Source organism: Myotis yumanensis, unplaced genomic scaffold (genome assembly GCF_028538775.1).
Source record: "Myotis yumanensis isolate MYYU_CA2020_CCGP unplaced genomic scaffold, mMyoYum1.0.hap1 SCAF_8, whole genome shotgun sequence".
Taxonomy (NCBI): Eukaryota; Metazoa; Chordata; class Mammalia; order Chiroptera; family Vespertilionidae; genus Myotis; species Myotis yumanensis.
Genome location: NW_027223759.1, coordinates 22588584 through 22594583, shown reverse-complemented (window position 1 = coordinate 22594583; position 6000 = coordinate 22588584).

Genomic DNA, 6000 nt, shown 5'->3' with positions numbered 1-6000 from the left:
ACATCCTCTCCAGCACTTGTCGTTTGTTGATTTGTTGATGATGGCCATTCTGACAGGTGTGAGATGGTACCTCATTGTTGTTTTGATTTGCATCTCTCGGATGATTAGTGACTTTGAGCATGTTTTCATATGTCTCTTGGCTTTCTGAATGTCCTCTTTTGAAAGGTGTCTATTTAGATCCTTTGCCCATTTTTTGATTGGATTGTTTATCTTCTTTTTGTTAAGTTGTATGAGTTCCCTATAAATTTTGGAGATTAAGCCCTTATCAGATATGACGTTGGCAAATATGTTTTCCCACGAGGTGGGTTTTCTTGTTGTTTTGCTCCTATAAATATTTTTAAAGCAGAATCAGTTCCCATTTGCTATTATCTAAATTGTGACACCCTCCCCTCCACCCAAAACCCCCTATGTTGAAGCCAATAAACTGGGTCAGTCAACAAATAGGGATAAACTAATCTTTTAGGCCCTGGGTTTAGGGAAATAAATATGACCATGTCCCTAGCAGAGGTGAGGCAACCTCCTCACAATACCGCTAACCCATAGGTTCTATAATCCACATTATTTTTTCTAAAATACAGCCTCTGGACCTACATCAATGTACCTGTCTCAGAGTGGGTAGAAGCAGTGCTCACTATCTGGGTGAGGAAGGTGATGAATGAGCAACTTTCTCTCTCCTGAATATCCAAGGGCAATGATTTGGAGTCCAGATTTGACCTGTGAAGAAATAAGAGGATAATTCCATGGAGAAACTGAAAATAGCCACCGTCCCTCACAAACAAACCCAAGAAGGGTTTGGAATAGCTTCCTGAGCCTAAAAGGACTGATGAAGAGTCTGATGCATTGGGGTAAGGACAATGTCTGGGACAGTTACCCTCAGGAAGCCAGAGGAGACAGGAAGAAGCAAATGAGGGGATTTTAAAAGGAAAGTTGGTCTAGTGGGGGCTTAAAGAAAGGAATCAAACTGTGCCTGAAAGCTGGGACAACTTGCCCGTCTTTTAAACAAACTCTGGTTAACATTAAGAGTAGAAATCTGTACTTGATAAAAACAAACAAACAACTTTGTTTCAAAGCTTTTGAAGGAGGAGGAGAAGGAAGTGAGGCTATTTTCTCTCTTTTTTTCCTAGTAAGTATTTACATCAAAACAACCCCAAAGTGTGTCACTGTTAAAATAAGGTGTTGTGAGTATGTTTCAGTTGGTACTAAAAGGAGCATATCAGCTTTGGAGGACGGGTAAGCTGGCAAGAGGCGTGGTTTGATTTGCAGTGTTGGCCATTCCCTGTTGTAAATATTTCCACCAAGGCTGACTTCAAGCTATCAGTGGTTTAAAAATCAGCTTGCAAAATTCCTGTCTATTTATCCACAGTCTCTGGCAAGGCAGCATCACTTCTACAAGGCATGGTGATGGGCAGACAGGTAGCAGGTGACTCAGCCCAGAGCCAGCTGGGAGGGACAGAGGTTCAGTGACCAGTAAGAGGAGGACCCCAGAGAGTGATGTCAAGAGCACAGGTAGATTTTCCTCTCTGGGATGCGTGGCCTCACATGCATTAATCAAAGTCCACTGTCACAATCATTTGGCTACCCCACTTCCTGGAAGGGACAGGTACGTTTCTGTTCTTTAGGAAGCACTACCTCATCACCTGTACACTATGATTGTGCTACCTGGAACCCAAGGGAAGAGCAGAGCCACAGAGAATCCCAAAACACACTGCATTTTTAAACTTATAAGATGTCAACAAAAACTTTGATTTACACAAAAAGGGAAAAGAAAGAGAAGGAAGGGAGGGAATTTAATTTAGAAAATATCTTCACCAACCATTGTAAAACCAATAAGCCCAGCTTTCCCAGGGACCCCAAGAAAGTGCCTATTATTTCCCCATGAAGGAAGGAAGAGAATAGGAATTCCTAAAATCCATTTTTGGGTTTGGCCAGACACGTGCTGAGTGTCACCCCACCCTACCCCCCAGTGCAAGGTAACAGGACTGGGGCGATTCCATCACTCACCACCCCTGACCTTCTGTAGACGATACCTATGGAATGACCCATATGCTGGACACTCATAAATAATCCACTAGAAGTTTATTCTGTAGTCCAATGTTAATCTTCAAATTAACTACAAATAGATGCTTTTATTTCCCAAACCAAACCAAAACAGAAGCCAAGACTGGGGTTTATACCTCTCTAACTTACCTTCCTATCCTGGCACTGGGTTCTATGCTCAGTCCATGTTCAATACTTCCACATCCTATTTAATTCCTCCTCTTTTCCCTACAGAAACTCACAAGGGAATTCTCTCTGAGGGCTTGTGCCAGTCACCTTCAGGAGATTATGATAACTACTCTTTGGCCCATGAGTCTGAAAACTGGGGAAAATTCGAGCTGGCACCAGTAAGCATGGAATAATACTTGATAAAGTGGATTAACCAAAGAATAGGATTATTATACGTAACCTAATGGCTCTTCTTATATGTATGCAAGTTATCCACTTAAGAGTTCAGGTAGATACTATGTTTAAACAGTGCATATGTAAGAAGATACAGTGGTGTGAATGCTGAATATATTTCCACCAGCCCTGTGGCTGTGCTCCCAGCTGAAACCGCCTGCATTTCCTTGGACTAAGGAATCACCGCTAAGAAGCCATTTACTGGGAATGATAGAGGAGAAAGGGTGACCTCTGCTGGTAAAATGAGTTTTTAAATCTGGCTGTTTCCCCCAAGTCTACAAAGAAAAAAGTGAACAGAGTGGGAGTAGGTAAGAGCATGACCAAGTCCTCCCTGAACAAATGACCATTTTTCCACACTAGTAATTTTTTCTAATCTTCAGGAAAAGGTCATTGCTTATCTGGCTCAATAACTCCTTAGCGATGTGTAGAAATGAGATTCAAGTTGGTTTTTCTGTGTGTATAGTTATTCTCTAGGAAAAAAATAAAGAATGCTCTCACTTGGAACTCAATAATTTGTTTTCTTTTCTTTTTTCTTTTTGATATTTCATTACTGAAATGAAGCATTTGCAATCATTTCTTAAATATAGGGGCTACTAATTAGAGTAAAGGAAAGTGCAGCCCCCAAATGTCTCATTAAGGTTTATATTTATTTGTTAAACAAATGCACATTTTAGGAATTAAAAATTAAACATTTTTTTAAGTCTCTACATGTTATAATTTAATGTTTAATGAAAAACTTGAAAAAACTTACTTTGCTTTAACACTCAGCAATGCTCAAAACAAAATCATTTCCGTAGCACTCCCATTCTGTGGCTTGATTCTGCCCCCTGCATACCTTTCATCACTTTTGACAAGCCAAAAGCATGTGTTGTGCTACTGGCTCTCTAATAGTCTCCAATTATTAGTCAGACTTGCCCTCATCATAGACATCACTTTGGTCTTTAGCTTTGCCAAGTTTAAAGCAAAAACTTCATTTTAAGTTTTCCAGAGAAAAGCTGGGCATGATCTTTTAAAAGTCTATTTCTTAATTGGCTAACGCTTCTGCACAAATAATTATTCTCTATGTGTAATCAGGCTCACAGTGGGGAGGCAAAGAAGAGGGACATACACGAAAGCAGACTAGGAATCCCTTGCAGCGGTCTATAAAATGGATCATATTTTGAGGGAATCATATATCTTTTGGGAATCATGACTATGAAAGACATCAGGAACCTATCCTCCATCTTAACCAATAAAATTTGATATTCAAATTAAATAAAGTGTTTATTTAAATGCACATTTATAACCTTATATAATAAAAAATTGGATTTTTGTCAGATGCTTTTCTTAAGCTCGGGCACACTTCCCTCCCACTTCTCTCAGTCTGATGGGAAGCCAAACTATTTCACAATGAACACCTCTTAGGAAGTTTGGCAGAGAAGACAGAGTAGGGGAAAGAGTAAAGTTAATTTTAATTGGTGGTGCTACTATTCTGGGCCTAAACTGAGGTGGGAAAGGAGAGAAGAAAGATAGTAGCAACAATTCCAATAGGATTCATGCTCAGCACATGCCATGACCCCTGCACCTTTTTGCTTTTCTATATCATATAATGAATGTATTTGTTCTTTTCAAATACCAAAGAGATGTGAAATTCCTTTAAGGCAACATTTTTTTTTGTTTTCATGAAAAAAATGTAGACATTTTAAAAAAATAAATATTAACATTTATTTGAATACTAATGCACATTCAAGTTTTTTTAAATAAACATAAAACTAAAAATTCAAGTAGTTGGATTTAATATCAATGACAAGAAATAGTAATAATGGAAGAAACATATTCCCAAAACTATATATTTCTTAACAAAAGAATACTTTACAGGTATAATCATTAATATTAACATTCAAAAGACAACCATCGATTAAATAGCTCTCTATAAGTGCTCAAGTCACTTCTCTTATGTGATTAATATTTATTAAACACCACCTATATGCCACACATTGTACTGAGCACTAAGGAGGCAATGACTAATAAGGTCAGTAAACTTACTAGTCCTTCTAGAGCTTATAATATGTGAGAGCCAGACATCGACCAGCTATTCATACCAGTTAAATATAAAATTACAACAGCAATGATAGCTACAACCTAGAGGTAGGTGGTGCTACTAGAGCATTGTTTTTCTTAAACTAAGAATTCTGTTTTAAAAATTCATCTGCATAGAAGGCAAATCCAACATTGTTGAATTCTGGCCTAGGGCAGAGAAAACTCAAATCAAAGAACCAAAATCAACATTTTATTTTTTTTAATTAAATCTTTATTGTTCAGATTATTACAGTTGTTCCTCTTTTTTCCCCCCCATAGCTCCCCTCCACCCAGTTCCCACCCCACCCTCTGCCCTTACCCCCAGGCCCCCACTGTCCTCATCCCTAGGTGTACGATTTTTGTCCCGTCTCTTCCCGCACCCCCCACACCCTTCCCCCCGCCCCGAGAATAGTCAGTCCACTCCCTTTCTATGCCCCTGATTCTATTCTATTCACCAGTTTATTCTGTTCATCAGATTTTTTATTCACTTGATTTTTAGATTCACTTGTTGATAGATGTGTATTTGTTGTTCATAATTTGTATCTTTACCTTTTTCTTCTTCTTCCTCTTCTTAAAGGATACCTTTCAGCATTTCAGATGATACTGGTTTGGTGGTGATGAACTCCTTTAGCTTTTCCTTATCTGTGAAGCTCTTTATCTGACCTTCAATTCTGAATGATAGCTTTGCTGGGTAAAGTAATCTTGGTTGTAGGTTCTTGCTATTCATCACTTTGAATATTTCTTGCCACTCCCTTCTGGCCTGCATAGTTTCTGTTGAGAAATCAGCTGACAATCGTATGGGTACTCCCTTGTAGCTAATTGACTGTTTTTCTCTTGCTGCTTTTAAGATTCTCTCTTTGTCTTTTGCTCCTGGCATTTTAATTATGATGTGTCTTGGTGTGGTCCTCTTTGGATTCCATTTTTGGGGGGTTCTCTACACTTCCTGAACTTTAAGTCTATTTCTTTCACCAGGTAGGGGAAGTGTTCTGTCATTATTTCTTCAAATAGGTTTTCAATATCTTGCTCTCTCTCTTCTTCTGGCACCCCCATAATTCAGATGTTGGTACGCCTGAAGTTGGCCCAGAGGCTCCTTACACTATCTTCATATTTTTGGATTCTTTTTTCTTTTTGTTTGTCCAGTTGGGTGTTTTTTGCTTCTTCGTATTTCATATCTCTGACTTGATTCTTGCGATCCTCTAGTCTGCTGTTGGATCTCTGTATAATATTCTTTATTTCAGTCAGTGTATGCTTAATTTCTAGTTGGTCCTTTTTCATAACCTCGAGGGTCTCACTAGATTTCTTGAGGGTCTCACTAAATTTATCAGCAGTTTCTAGAAAATTCTTGAAAAATCTTATAAGTATGGTTTTGAACTCTATATCCTGTAGTTTGCTTTCCTCCACTTCTGTCATTTGTGACCCATTTCTTTGTCTCCACATTTTTTATGCTTCCCTGTATTGATAGAGTGGCTTTCTGTGCTAGGTGTCCTAAAGGGCCCAGTGGCT